The following is a 16,380-nucleotide window of genomic DNA, read 5'->3' on the forward strand; positions in this document are numbered from 1 at the left end:
TTATATCTGTTTACCTGTGATTTCCAGTATTTCCTTCTTAAAGTCCTCCATCATCACCATGAGAAGTGACTTTAGATCCATGTTCTGCTTTTCTGGTGTGATGATGTATCCAGGACTTGCTATGGTGGGAGAGTTTGGTTCTGATGATGCCAAGTAACCTTGGTTTCTGTTGCTTCTGTTCTTAATCTTGCCTCCTTTCATCTGATTATCTCTAGTGCTTGCTGCCCTCACTATATCTGATTGGAATATATCTGATTGGAGCCTGTCCTTCCTTGCTGCCCTCACTATATCTGATTGGAATATATCTGATTGGAGCCTGCCCAGTTAATTCAGGACTTCTCAGAGTCCAGATTTCTCTGTGATTCTTTGATTGTGGGCTCCTGTGAACCTGAGATTCTGCGTGTGTCTGAGTTCTTGGCAATCAAGCTCCTCTGAGACACTCAAATACTAGTGTGACCCAGCTCCTGTTATCCTGGGATCCTGTTGCCCTAAGATCCTGGGCGTGTTACAGTGTGTGGAAGTGGTGTCTCCTTTGAGAACCATGGGGTTGTCTGGTCTGTTTGAAAACAAGGTAAACCTGAACTGATTAAAAGGAACCTGAGCCTCTGGTCAGGAAAGGCTCTGCTGTCCTTGTTCCTGCTGTCACAGGCCTGTTAGTATTGGATTGGAGCAGCTGTTGTGTTCCACTCACCAGTGATCCTAAGATTGCTTGGGCAGTCCTTTAGGAACTGTGGGGGTGTCTGCTGAATCCGCACCCTAGATGATCTGGTGCTGGCACAGACCGGAAGGGATTTGTGCCCCTGGTCAGGCCTGTTCTTTGCTTCCCTAATGCTGTCTCAGGTCCCAAGTGCAATTGGATTGGAACAGAAGTTGTGTTCCACTCACCAGTGATCCTAAGATTGCTTGGGCAGTCTGCTATGGGCTGTGGGGGTGTCCACTGAATCCGTGCGCCCTAGGTGATCCGGTGCTGGTGCAGACTGTAAGGGCGCCAATGTGTAATTTTAATAAAATAAAAATGTTACTTCCAACCAGGTAGCATTGGTGCATAAATTTAATCCCAGTACTAGGGAGATAGAGGAAAACAGATCTCTGTGCGTTTGAGGCCAGCTTGGTCTATAGAGCAAGTTCCATGGCAGCCAGGGCTACTCTGTCTCAACCCCCTTTGGCCCTAAAAGTTACTTCATTGGTAAAAGTGGAACAAGTACACAGTAGCGGTATATTTAGTTTACTCATGTTAGAGTTGGCAGAATGGTAAAGTTTAATCAAAGGAAGATGGGGGACAGTGGTATGATAAAGGATTATTTTTGTCTCATTTAATTTTTTATACAACACACAAACCAACAAAACATATGCAGATATATATATATATATATATATATATATATATATATACATATATACATATATATGTATGTGTGCATGTGTGTATGTGTGTGTTAAAATTAGCAAATGCTAGAATAAGCATGGTAAGTTATAGAACAGGTTAATGCTATATAATGGAATTACCCTACAAATATTTATAATACCTTTACAAATAACTTTCATTTTCAATGCTATTAGATGAAAATCACTATTTACCAACTTCTTAAATTAATATTCACTTAATACAGTTGGTTCCATAATCAGATCTAAACAATATGGCATACAAGTTTATCTTTGTATTTAGAATGTCAAATTTCCTTCAGTTTGCACGAATGGTCTGACCTTGAAAATGCTTCTAGAAGCACTTAATTTCATAAACTGTCAATCTCAAGAATTTTGACAGTTTGTTGTTAACAGGTCATTCAGTTTATTTTGGGGGTCTTTAGCACCTAGGTCAGTGTCTGGTACATAGCAGATGCTTGGTGAATATCAGTTTAATGAATAAGTATTAATTTGTAAAGAAAAGAACACACCTGAGTGGCATTAAATGTTATGTAAGATACTTGGAACTCAGTATATTCCTTCTTCTCTAATGGTTTTAGAAAATCTCTATTGAATTATATTTTATCATGTATTACTAAACTATATCACTGTTTCGTGAAAGATCTTGTGTGGCTCAGTATTGTGAGAGCAAATAACATTTTCTGGTGCTTTGGGTCAATAAAATTTGGGCAATGGCCAAGAAACCTGTCACTTACATGAGTTATCTTTATGCTGCATCTGCAACAGTGTTTCAGGGCATTTTTTATCTGAAGTCAATAGGCATGAACTAGTTTTATGTAAATATACTGTTAAATCTGATTTGGCTAATTGCTTTTATAAAAATAAGAATTAGAATTCAGTGCTATGAACAAACGCTAGTTGAAAGATACAATAAATTAAATGCCTCATTAAAATTAAAATATTCCAAAGTAACTAGAAATTTTTAGGATCTATATGCATAATATTTTAAGTAATGACTGAAGAATAGCAAAAGAAAGATATGCCATTGTTTTGAGTAGAAAGATTATCCATCATAAAAGAATAGGCAATAGCAACATTAACCTTTACATTTAATACTATTCTAATACCATGCATTTTCTATTATAAACAAGGTCATTCTAAAATTTATGTGGGAATATGAAGAAATATGTATTGTTTAGTAAAGTCTACCAAAAAAGGGCTGAGATCCATAGCAACTATTAATTTGCGCATAGGCAACAATCTTGGAATAAACCTGTGCATGAACTACTGATAAATATGATTTCAAACAAGTACAAATGGGGGACTTGCATATTCATTTCCCTCTCTATTAAAATTTGAAGAGTGTGTGAAGAGTTCCCAGAAAACTTATAGTGAGTGGCTACAACAAACTCAGAAGATGACAGATATTTTTCACCATGTGTCCTTTAGTTACTTGAATATATAATAATTGTTTTTTGAAGAGGAGTTAAACATAAGAAAACTCCTGAAATAGCCATAAAACTGCATGTTTAACTTCCAGTGTCATCAAGACAATCCAACTCCTTCTCCCTTAAGTTTCTTTTGTCAGGGTGTTTTATCACAATAACAGGAAATAAACTAACATATAGCTGTGATAGTTTTTCTCTCTTATTAGACACAACTTCTTGACACTAACATTTGCTACACAGTAATAGAATGCCAAGCACTATCCCAACACAAGTTTATGTACTCTACAACCTGCAGTAGTTTCCATGTGTAGGTAATATTACTATCTGCATTTGGTGAATGGAAACACTTTCTTAGCTTCAGGAACTCACCCAAGTTTACACAGCAAGTGATGGAGATGGCAGAGGAGGCATAATGCAGGCTCCAGAGAACTTCTCTCCATGTTTGGACTGTACTGGTTCTCTGTGGACCAGGGCATTTGCAAGGCTAACTTTCCGTCTTTTCTATCATTTCCCTAGATAAGCAGTTCCACCTGCTGACCACACTCTTGCAGCACTATCCATCCCAAACTCAGCAAATTACAGCACAGCACCACTCTGTTTCTCCTTGTCCAGTGTTTCCCTACTGCTCATCCAGGGAGTTTTCTTCATGTATTAAGCAACTTACCTGTGTCATTATCTATGCTTATTACAGTTATAACAGTCTTTTAGACTTGTATTCAACATTTGTATTGTACCCCTGCCTGATTTCCTTAATAACCGTTTTCCTGACTTTTTTTTAAAAATCAACTATTGAATTCAGTTTCAAATAATCCAGTGTGGTATACTTACTGCTTTGATTAATTCTGTGCTCATAAACCCTATCTTTTCATTTTCTTCAGAAATAATGTGTTTCTTATTAATACCTGTAGCTAATGGTTGGGTGAGTACAGAGTCATGATAGATGCCAGCATACATAGCATACACATAACTGGTAATCTTCTATAACTGGTAATCTTCTGGCCTCATGAGCCCAAACCATGATAGAGGGAGCTTCCAGCTTGGTTTTATCTTGATTTGTCTGTGTCCTGCAGGCAAAATGTATGGTCTTTTGACAAAGTCTAAGCATCTACTTATGTTGGGCAACCAAAAACAATTCTGATAGGCCATATGCTTTTGATGGCCCCAGGAGCCCATTTGTCTAGTGATCATAAGGCGGTAGCTAACCCTTCCTCCTGTGATTTTCATTTAATAGCCTATAATTTCTGAGACCATCTTTATATATGCATATAAGAAAACCATACAGTATCAAACTTTAAAATTTATTTTTAATTACCTTAAAATGGCAGGTTTTCTTATGTTTTCTTAGTATTAGTTCTTTGAGGGTTTCATACAACATGTTTTGATCATATTCATATTTGTATTGCAAACTTAAGTCTTCCTAACTTTTCCCAGATCCATTCCCTCTCTCCTACCCATCCATTTCTGTGTATTATTTGTCTTGTAACCATGCTTCATGATCTGCTTATGTTCCACAAACTTAAGGAACATATGTTGTGTGGGCTTTCACTGGAGAGCAATTAACTTACCAGGGAGTCTACTCTTAGAGAAAGTTATCTTTCTCTCTCTCAGAAGCTAACCATAACCAGCAGATCCATGATACGCTCTGTTATCATTGTGGATAAAGGCAGGAAAGAGTGTAGGAGCCAGAGGTGATGAGGACTATAAGAAGACATTAGTTCTGTTCGCAGTAGGGAAGCTGCACACATTAATTCAGCAGTTGAGATATCATGTACAAAACCTTGTTTGTTTGTTTTTTTTTAATCTCAACATTGTATGTAATGACAGGTACATGGTAGAAGAGATACCTGAAAATCTACGTCACTCACTTCACATCTCATTTTTAATACAATGCTTTTGCTGTATTTTCACAAATAAATAAATGGCCAAAATATACAAAACAGTTTCTATTTTTTTGCCAAAAATACAACTTTAAATCCACAAATATTATTGATCAAGAGTGGAAGATATAATAATTGAAAAGTAATGTGCACATAATAAAAATCTATTATGCTAATACAAAGATTTTAAATTTTATGTTTGTGGGATGTTTGGGGTTTTCTGTCAGAAGTAAAAATTATTACCAATTCTATGTATACTTACATCACAATCTTCGAGAATCCTTACAGGGTACTGTATAAGTTCTCAATTCAAAATCACCCTTATCCATGTAAGTAGTGAATACACTGAAAGTAAATGCATAATTCCCTGGTTTTATTTATTTTAAATCTTTCTATCTTTCTTGGATAATTGGACTGATTTGCTCGGCAGTCAGACAGTGTGTGAAGTATTACATATCGACAGTGGTGATGACCAGCATCATATATGTCAGAAGGTATGATGAACAAAGCTTTCGAAATGTTATGTTTAGAAAATCTAACAGCAGCAGCAGAAATACCACAAACTCCATGCCATTTTCCAATTAGCAACTGAAATCTCACAGAGTCAGTATTAAGTGGCTGCTGTGTGCCAGCTCATGACAAGCAACAGTAAGAAACATGAATAAAGCCCACCCATGGAATCCTCCATCTCTCACTGAGCTCGAAATCAGCAGGATATGCACACACTGAGATGGATTCTGTAGATATTGCGTCTGCGCTCTCAATATCCATACCTGCCCAGTGGTTTCCACCTCAATCTTTTCCTTCATGATTACCCAAGAGTATTTCTGATCACTGAGGGCTCTAGACTGAGAATCCAATCTAGTCTACTCATTTGGCTCTAAGTCCCTCTCTGCATGCCTGCTGCTGATATTCATACCTCAGTGTCTCTGCCCCATACCATCTGACACATAGCATGTGCTCAATGCAGCTTGAATGAATGAATGACTTTTCTGTGTTTCATACCTTCCTGATTTTCTCCTTGATTTTGGCTTAAATTATGTAATGGCATGTCACTTTTTAAAAAATTTACACATATCTTCCCTCCTAAAAGATTGAAAAGGGCATTTTGTGAATCTGAGGGGCGAAGATTATATGAATGCACATCATTAGAAAGTCATATAAGGCTTACTTTTCCTCAATAGAGTATACCGTCCCTACACAACAGAACACTTCAGATAGTTTAGTTCTATTTCACTTATTATTTATTTTAAAAACAAATATAAAACTATAGAGTTTTAAAGTGCAGAAACATATTAACTATTATTTTTTAGATTTAATTGGATTTATGTTATGTTTGGGAGCTCGATATGAATAGAAAAGCACAGGAAATATAGCTGACATGTAATGATCATTGAGTTTGACTTTACAAACATAGCATGTCCTATCTAAAGAAAGGTATGCTTGCAACTGCTTCAACATTGTGCTTCAGACAAAATCCCTTCGACCTGGTTTTACTGATTTCTAGAGGAAAAAGTGCCAGACACTAATATCTCAAGTGGAACAACCATAACTACGTATTATTAAGATTTCATATTAAAAGTGACATTTTCATTAAAATCCTCTACTTAGCTGTGAAAAGCTATGATGATGTATTATCCCCTTCAAACAAATGTGATGCAGAAAGTGCCTAGGAGGTAATAACACAGTTTATGAAAAAAATTAAATATGATGGTTTAGCCAAATGCAATTTTCACATTAAAAATTATCAATAGCATGTCATATATCTTGGAAGAAAAGGGTGTACCTGAAACATGGATAGAGAAAAAAGTTTGTATGTTTCTGAAGCTAAAAATTCATCAATATTTTTGGAGTCTAGTTGTTTCAGTAAAGCAATCCTGAATGCAGAAGGAAGTTAAATGTGAAATTATTTTTTTATGGTTATTTCAAGTAAAAGTGAGTCACATGTTGCCTTTTGCCATCTGCCCATGGGATATGGATTGAATCTGCCTCCCTCCTACCAAGATCCTTAGCAGGCAGAAGAATCTTCAGACCCTTGGGAACCCTGATCTTATGTTTTAAGTTTACACACTCTGCCTTCCTGAAGCCTGATTCATCAGCTTTTCTCCCAACGTATCATTTTAATCAAATCTAAAATGACTCTTAGGAATGTCACCTTTTGTCTTTCAAACATAACTCCTCTTTTTTCTAAATATAGTAAAGTCTGCCAGCCAGTGTTCTGTAGGTACATAAACATATAGCAGGTACCATCCTTATACTGTTTCAGTGAGGTTTCTTGATTTCTGCTATTGGTTTCTACTATCAGGCTCTTTAATTGTACATCAGGCATTATTTTCTGTGTTCACTTGATACCTTGTTCTACAGTAACTCTCTTCATTACCACCCCACCTTTTCACATTTAAAGCAACCAGAACAATAACAATAAAACAATGACAACAAAACAACAGTAACAACAAAACACTTTCTAGTTCCTAAGTAGCTTCATTAGATCCCCAGTTCCATGATGTGTTGTCATGGATTCTATCCACATGACCAAACAGTGCTTAGGGCTGGAAATCATGGAAGTTCCATGGTTTGATGGAACTGTTGCCTTTATACCTTTCTAACATGTAACATGCGGTGGTGGTTTGAATTAAAACATTTCCTATAGGCTCAGAGGTTTTAATACTGGGTCACCAGAAATTGGTATTGTTTGCATAAGTTTGATAGATGTGACATGGCTGGAGGTAGTATATTACCTGAGAGGAGGCTTTAAGAGTATGAAGCCTCTTGCTATTCCCAATTTATTCTAATTCCTTCTTGTAATTCAAGATGTGAGCTCTCTAGCTTGTTACTCTGAACACTGAGCCTATCTATTCCCTGCCAAGACAGACTCTTGTACCTCTGGAACAATAAGCCGAGTAAATTCTTAGTACTATAAGTTGCCTTGGTCATGTTGTTTTCTTGTAGCAATAGGAAAGTAACTAATACCCAAGATTTTATCTTTCTACTATGTTACAAGCTTTCTTAGTACAGTGCATACCATTAATCATAATATCTTCTTTAGTGTCTCAGACAGCATTCCTATAGGAGCAACTTAATTACTGTTTATTATATCAATAAAATAGTTTTCTGCACTATTTCACTTGGCAAGAAAACAGGATCAAATAGGACTGAAAGATTTGTCAGGGTAAAGTTTTTACTATAATGAAAGACCATATATTTGGAATCCTAGACAAAACTTTTGACCAGAATAAAACCTCTTCAGGCTATTCACAGCAGACAACTCTGAAATGTGATTTGGCTTCTAGGAAAATTCCTAGATTGCAACTTTACCTTTATGAGAAATGAAGGTAACACATTCAGAGAATATTGGAAGAAAGAAAATGCCAATAAAAGAACAGCTTCTTCAGACCTGTCAGGATATCTTACTTTGCTTCCATGCAGAGACTTGACAAACTACCACTAAACATCCTCTTCCCTCCTTGTTATCACAAAATCACTGTACATCGTGCCAACTCCACTCACTTGGTAGCTGAAATTTTCATCAAATCTGATAAGGCCACAACAGATAAGGCCACAACAGAGTGTATATGTTAAACTCTCACTGTTGTAGTCATCCAGAGCTTAGGACTATCCGTAGTAGAAAGCATAAGAATCAAGAGATGGAGTCTCACAGGCTGAAACTCACAGTCTAGCATGAAGGTCAGTGTCAACTAGTAGGTTACAATGACTCTGTAACCATTATCTCCTGGGATTCTGAGGAATTCTTTTTGTTGGTAGAGGGGGTGGAGGGGCAGTCGAGGACTGTAAACACTAAGTCTAGGATTACAACACTTAAGTAGCTCAGTGTTCAGATCTGGATTAGATCTAGCTATGCAGTCTTTAGGCCAGCAGCAGGAATCTGGATTTCAGCAAGATCATGAGTTTAGTTTGATTTTGAGATACATTGTACTAAGCAAGGGGATCTTCAAGGAAAAGCAAGAAAAGTTTTGCTTCTCATTGTGATCCATATATATATATATATATATATATATATATATATATATATATATATATATATATATGTATATTGTGTGTGTGTGTATGTGTGTGTGTGTGTGTGTGTGTGTGTGTAGGTTTGTAGTGCCACCTTCAATTAATCCAAAATGATATATAAAAATTTAGACAACATTTTTCAACTGCAATAATTTAAGATGTTAATTAAGATAGAAAGAGGAAGAGAAATATGACATAGCTCTAAGAAATTTCTTATGGTATTAAGTGTAGTAATTTGATTTTCTTTTTCTTCTAAAAGATTGTCATCTAGATACAGAGGCATTGAAAATAATTTATTATTTGCTTAGCAAACCCAAATTTGCCACTATACACACTTGTTGCATGACCCAATTATTGTTAATTAGAGATATTCTATATGAAATAAAGATAGCCAATAACTATTGAGTATTCAACTCTAATTGTCAAGAAATACTTAAAATGTCAAGTATACTAGTTTTATATCATCAGTAAAAACAGTATTCCTTCAGAAAAGAATTCATGTGATTTTCTTACTTTCCTCTTGGTTAACTTTAATATTCAGTTATTTTTTTTAGCTGATGAAATATAAACATTTATTATAAAATCATGTTATTGTCTCAATAAAAACAACACTAATAAAGCAAATAATCTATCAAAGAAGACTACTCAAAAGTAACTTTTAGAAAGAATCTGGTATCTTCTGTATTTGATTTTCATCTAATTTCAGAGAAGTCTGGTTGTGAACTTTGGGGCATGGCGGCAGGGAGTAAACGTATGTGTGAAGCACAGGTTCAGGAAATCTGCTGTAACACTGAGACTCCTATAAAGTGCAAGAAAGCTTCACCCACGACATCGCAACAATATGGCTGCTTAAAGAAGATCTGAATGACAACACCAGTAAACCTGCTATAATGGAAGCAGACAAGCTTACAGATCTTAACCCTAAGAATAACGACTGGCATGTAGGGGATAGTGAGAGAGGGAAGATTAATGAGCACAACTAAATGATTAGTGAGGTACTTTAAGAATTGAATAGATATAATGATATTTAGCACAGTGCTAATGTTTTGCATACAGCATAATATCTCACACTTTCCTAAAAGTATATTTTCTATAAAGATTAATGTGAAGGAATTTAATGCAAATATTACAACCAAAATGTTTAAGCATAAAATAGTATGTATCATAACTTAATATATAACTAATGAAAATGATATAAAATAATTAAGTTGCATTTAAAAATAAATAAACTATTTATGGAAAGTATTTCCAGCCTCAAGGTTCAGCTCAATTGTAGACAAGATCTTCAGGATATAGAAAATATTGTCTCAGAACTTCAAGTCTCTGAAGAAAGAAATAGAAGAAGATCTCAGAAGATGGAAAGATCTCTCATGCTCAAGGATTGGCAGGATTAATAGTAAAAATAGCCAAGTAGCTGAAAACAATCTAAAGATTCAGTGCAATCCCCATCAAAATTCCAAATCAATTCTTCATAGTGTTGGAAAGAGGAATTTGCAAATTCATCTGGAATAACAAGAAACCCAGGATAGCAAAAACTATTCTCAATAATAGAAGAGCTTCTGGGGAAATCATGACCTCCAGCTGTATTACAGAGCAATAGTGATAAAAACTGTATGGTATTGGTACAGAAACAGGCAGGAAGATCAATGGAATAGAATTGAAGACCCATAAATGAACCTACACACGTATGGTTACTTGATATTTGAAAAAGGAGCTAAAACCGTTCACTGGGGAAAAAGACAGCATTTTTAACAAATGGTGCTGGTTCAACTGACTGTCAGCATGTGGAAAATTGCAAATCGACCCATTCTTATCTCTTTGTACAAAGCTCGAGTCCAAGTGGATCAGAGAACTCCACATAAAACCAGAGACACTGAAACTTACAGAGGAGAAAGTGGGGAAAGCCTCAAAGATATGGGCACAGGGGAAAAATTCCTGAACAGAACACCAATGGCTTGTACTGTAAGGTCAAGAATCGACAAATGGGACCTCATAAAATTGCAAAGCTTCTGTAAGACAAAGGACACTGTAAATAGGGCAAAAAGGCAATCAAAAGATTGGGAAAAGATCTTTACTAATCCTATATCTGATAGAGAGCTAATATCCAATATATACAAAGAACTCAAGAAGTTACACGCCAGAAAATCAAATAACCCTATTAAAAATGGGGTACAGAGCTAAACAAAGAATTTTCAACTGAGGAATATTGAATGGCTCAGAAGCACCTAAAGAAATGTTCAGCATCCTTAGTTATAAGGGAAATGCAAATCAAAACAACCCTGAGATTCCACCTCACACAGTCAGAATGGCTAAGATCAAAAACTCAGGTGACAGCAGATGTTAGTCAGGATGTGGAGAAAGAGGAACACTCCTCCACTGTTGGTGGGATTGAAAACTGGTACAACCGCTCTGGAAATCAGTTTGGCGATTCCTCAGAAAATTGGACATAGTACTACCTGAGGACCCAGCTATACTACTCCTGGGCATATACCTAGAAGATGCTCTAACATGTAATAAGGATACATGGCCAACTATGTTCATAGCAGAATTATTTATAATAGCCAGGAGCTGTAAAGAACCCTGATGTCCTTCAGTAGAGGAATGGATACAGAAAATGTGGTACATTTACACAATGGAGTACCATTCAGTTATTAAAAATGATGAAGTCATGGAATTCTTAGTCAAATGGGTAGAACTAGAAAATATTGTTGTGAGTAAGGTAACACAACAACAACAATAACAACAACCTCATAATCCTATACATACACATTCAGCTACCTGCTATTGGAAGTATAAATTCAAGTTATTTTGTGACTTTATTACTTCTTGTAGTTAAAAAATGAAGTATGATGACAGTGATGTCTAATAGAGCTAGATTCTGTCAACTTAGTGTCACTCAATGAGAAAAAGGAGAAAACAGTAGGCTTTATTGCTATAACTATAGTACAACATTATACATGTCTTCAGTGGTTCATTCGTTTTGATCACCAAAACTTTAAATCTGTATAGACAACAAGGATAATACAGGAAACCTGCTTAAAACTAAAACAATTAAGAATTTGAATTTGCTTAACACTAATTGCCGAGGCAATAAATGTTATAACATCATACACTCCACTTTCATCAGCTGTCCTAATTCCCATAAAGAAATTTAAAACATTTCAGAATTGCACAGGTAAAACTGGGAGGTTAACAATCAAAGAATCTGTTCACAATTTATCCTTCATGAAATTTTGTTCTTTGAGTGGTTCTGTATAGGACACTTCTTTATATCATGTAATATGCTAGAGAATTCATATAGACTTATAACAAATTATATTCTCTACTTCCAAGAATTTCAATATCTGATGTGATGTCAGACCTGAAAACAATAGGGTTAAAACCACATCACCTGTACTGTCAGATATTTCAAGATATAGGAGTAATGAAAAGGAACAAAGACTTGGATAAGGATTCTTGGATAAGTTTTCTTCTTGTATTTCATAAGAAAGCACCTCTTTCCAATTACAGCCATCAGACCAGGGAGAACTATCATGTACCCAATGAAAAGTCCTCACAAAATTGTTGTCACAACTCACAGTTTATGGAGAGCATAACAGAATAACAAGCAGTAAACAGTTCTTTTGTGTTGCTTTCAGAATTTACTGTTTTCTACCTTAAAATCCACACTGCATCACTAAATCAAGTTAGCACTCTATTTATCTGGACCCATAATTTTTAAAGGAAACTGGAAATCAATATAAAGGCATATAGCTATATTTAGTGGATACCAACTCTTATCCTCATGTGCAGTTCTTTCAACTATAGAGCAGTTAGAGATGTATTTAATGGTAATTCCTAAACCAACAAATTTATGATGGATCTATCTGGAAATGGGTAGATGATAAACATTTTCTTTTTGAAAAATTGCAAATGGCATGACTTATGCCGTTTGATATTTCTACCATTGATTATCCCCTAAGCAGGTATGAGTACACAAAGTGTAAATAGCATATATTGCTTGGATAAGGTTACAGCTTAATTTAATTAAAGTAATTTACAGCCCCATTGCACAAGGTTGTTAATAAATGTGCTGCTTCCAATGGCCAGTAGGTTGATACAAGTTAACATCATATATTTAAATTAAATTACTTCATTAAATTTTAGGATGCTATTATTCCATGTCTTATTTTTATTGTAAATATAGTATTGTAGCTTCTATGACTCATACAGAAAAGCCCAAGTCATATTGCCTTTGACGTATACTGTATTAGTCACCTTTTTTTCCTCAACTCAAATAACAAGCAATGTAGCATACATGGTGGTAAATGAGGAAATTTCCAGTGCATTACCTGATAGAGTCATTAACATCAAGAATATAAATAGTCATCCTTCGGAGCAATTCTAAGAAGAAAGGAAAACCAAATGATGTGACCTGTTTTCCACAATGCGACAGAGAAGTGTCAAAGCATAAAGGGAGGGCAATTAATGTGAGGATGGGGCCCTATATTTGGAGGCAAATGCAGATTTCCTGTGTGGGTTATTCAAGAATACACTTTATGCCCTAACACTTTTGAAGTATAGTTTCTTTGAGTCCTTTATTATTGCAAAACAATATAAGAGCAACAAATGAAGAAAATTATGTTTTTAAGAATTATTTATTTATTTATTTATTTATTTATTTATTTATTTATTTAATGCATATGAGTACACCACCATTGCTTGCTTCGGACACACCTGAGCTACCATGTGATTGCTGAGAACTGAACTCAGGACCTCTGGAAGAGCATTTGGTGCTCTTAAACTCTGAGTCATCAGCTGGGCATGGTGGCACACGCCTTTAATCCCAGCACTCGGCAGGCAGAGGCAGGCAGATTTCTGAGTTCGAAGCCAGCCAGGGCTATACAGAGAAACCCTGTCTTAAAAAAAAAAAAATTGGGGTACAGTGCTAAATGAAGAATTATCAACTGACGAATATCAAATGGCTGAGAAGCCCCTGAAAAAAATGTTCAACATTCTTAATCATCAGGGAAATGCAAATCAAAACAACTCTGAGATTCCTATCACATCAGTTAGAATGGCTAAGATCAAAAACTTGGTGACAGCAGACGCTGGCGAGGATGTGGAAAAGGTGAACACTCCTTTATTTTTGGTGGGATTGCAATCTGGTAATATCACTTTAAAAATCAGTTTGGAGGTTTCTCAGAAAATTGGACATAGTATTACTGGGAGATAGAGCAATACCACTCCTGGGCATATACCCAGAAGATGCTCTAACTTGTAATAAGGATACATGCTCCACTACAATCATAGCAGCCTTATTTATAATAGCCAGAAGCTGGAAAGAACCCAGATGTCTCTCAACAGAAGAATGGATACAGAAAATGTGGTACATTTACACAATGGAGTACTACTCAGCTATTAACAACAATGGATTGATGAAATTCTTAGACATATTGATGGATTTGGAGGGTATCATTCTGAGTGAGGTAACACAATCACAAGGGAATACACATGATTTGCACTTACTGATAAGTGGATATTAGTCCAGAAGCTCTGAATAAAATTTGCAAAACACATGAAACTCAAGAAGAAGGAAGTACAAAGTGTGGATACTTCGATCTTTCTTCGAAGGGGGAACAAAATACACATGGGAGGAGTTGCAGAGACAAAGTTTGGAGAAGAGACTGAAGGAATAGCCATGCAGAGACTGCCCCACCTGGGGATCCATCCCATAAACCACCACCAAACCCAGGCACTATTGCATATGCCAACAAGAATTTGCTGACAGGAGCCTGATATAGTTGTCTCCTGAGAGGTTCTGCCAGTTCTGGCAAATACAGAATTAGATGCCCACAGTCATCCATTGGACAGAGCACAGGTTCCCCAATGAAGGAGCTAGAGAAAATACTCAAGGAGCTGAAGGAGTTTGCAGCCCTATAGGAGGAACAACAATATGAACTAGCCAGTATCCCCAGAGCTCACTGAGAATAAAGCACCAATCAAAGAAATCACGTGGTGGGACTCATGTCTCTAGGTGCATATGTAGCTGAGGATGGCCTAGTTGGTCTTCAATGGGAGGAGAGGCCCTTGGTCTTGTGAAGGTTCTATGCCCCAGTAAAAGGGAATGCCAGGGCCAGGAAGTGGGAATGAGTGGGTTCGGGAGCAGAGGGAAGGGGAGGAGATAGGGGATTTTTGGAGAGGAAACTAGAAAAGGGAATAACATTTGAAATATAAATAAAGAAAATATCTAATTAAAAAATTAGAATCAGCTATACCATTCTTTCATATAGAACCTTGGGACAAACAATCTTTAAAATATGTCATCAAATATGAAATAAGAAATGTCTTGTAATCCAAATTCTCATACTGATAAAAGTTCTATGTTATGTATTTGAAAAAATATTAAGAATAATCGACATACTTGCAGGCTGCTTGTAATAAGACTGTCACAGATGAAAATAAATTATCTTTCTGTTTAGCAATGGCAAATGAAAATTTTACTATTGTTAGATAGACATAGACATATAAAACAACAAAATAACTAGTTACTTTGAAGATGTTAAAATAATTTTTGAGCTGGAAGAGACAATTTAGAGTCCATATCCCTGGGTCTTTAAAAATAACATGTAATCAGGAACCCAGAACTATTTCTAGGGCCATTAATTGCCAGTTCAAAGATGGAAAAGAATCTTCTTAATATCTCAGAGTCTCAGAGTATTTGTCTCAATGCTTTTTATTAAATTTATTTTATTTTTAAGTGTGTGTGTTTGTATGTGATATTTACCCTTGACCACAGGTGCCTTTGGATTGTAGAAGAGGACATTTTGTCTCTAGGAATTGGAAAGCAGGCAATTTACAGGTTACTCACTTAGGTGCAGGGGACTACAGCCAGTTCTCTGTAAGATCTGCAAGTGTTCTTTACTGAACCTATCTCTCCAGGTCTCCTAATTCTTAAAATAAATCCTCTTCTTTGTAATGGCCACCATAAAGAAAACAGTAGTAACTCTAACCTGGTTGGAAACACTATTGTCCCAAATTAAGAATTGATCTTAGTCTACTTGCTTCCCTTCCCTGTAGACATGTAAGAGAGGATAGCCTTTACTGAAATTCAGGGATTCTAAGTCTACACTTGTAGACTTCAACATGTCCAAGATAACTCCTAATCAAAGTTTAGAGAATCTGTAAGCATGCCTTTTCTGGTTGCAAACAGCCTTATTTTAGGTAGATACAGCTTGACTCAGGTGATTATTTACAAGGGAATAGAATGATTCACTGTTTTAAAGTTCCTGTATTTAGTTACTGAGATTTGAAATTTATCAGTGATAATAATTCCAGATTCTGTGAATTAATTTCAAGTTTTACTGCTTTCCATTAATATATCATATAAGCAGAAAAATGCTGAAGCTATTACAGAAGAATGAAAATACACAGAATAAAGGTTTAGAGATTAATAAGATAATGGCCTCAAATTCCCATTTCTATAAAAAAGATAAGGGGAACAATAATAATGATAGGGATTGTATTAGTTAGGGTTTTACTGCTGTGAACAGACACCATGACCAAGGCAAGTCTTATAAAAAAAACATTTAATTGGGGCTGGCTTACAGGCTCAGAGGTTCAGTCCATTATCATCAAGGCAGGAGCATGGCAGTATCCAGGCAGGCATGGTGCAGGAGGAGCTGAGAGTTCTA

At 35.9% G+C, this 16,380-nt stretch overlaps 1 protein-coding gene and 1 pseudogene across 3 annotated transcripts in view; both read right to left on the reverse strand.

Moving 5' to 3' along the window:
* LOC110338450 overlaps nt 1–13,076 on the reverse strand; it is a 166,170-nt pseudogene extending 153,094 nt beyond the window's left edge.
* The window catches only part of Nkain2 (sodium/potassium transporting ATPase interacting 2), a 1,076,406-nt gene that overhangs the window by 366,792 nt on the left and 693,234 nt on the right, over nt 1–16,380 (reverse strand). The gene's annotated exons all lie outside the window — the stretch shown is intronic.

Source organism: Mus pahari, chromosome 21 (assembly GCF_900095145.1).
Source record: "Mus pahari chromosome 21, PAHARI_EIJ_v1.1, whole genome shotgun sequence".
Classification (NCBI taxonomy): domain Eukaryota; kingdom Metazoa; phylum Chordata; class Mammalia; order Rodentia; family Muridae; genus Mus; species Mus pahari.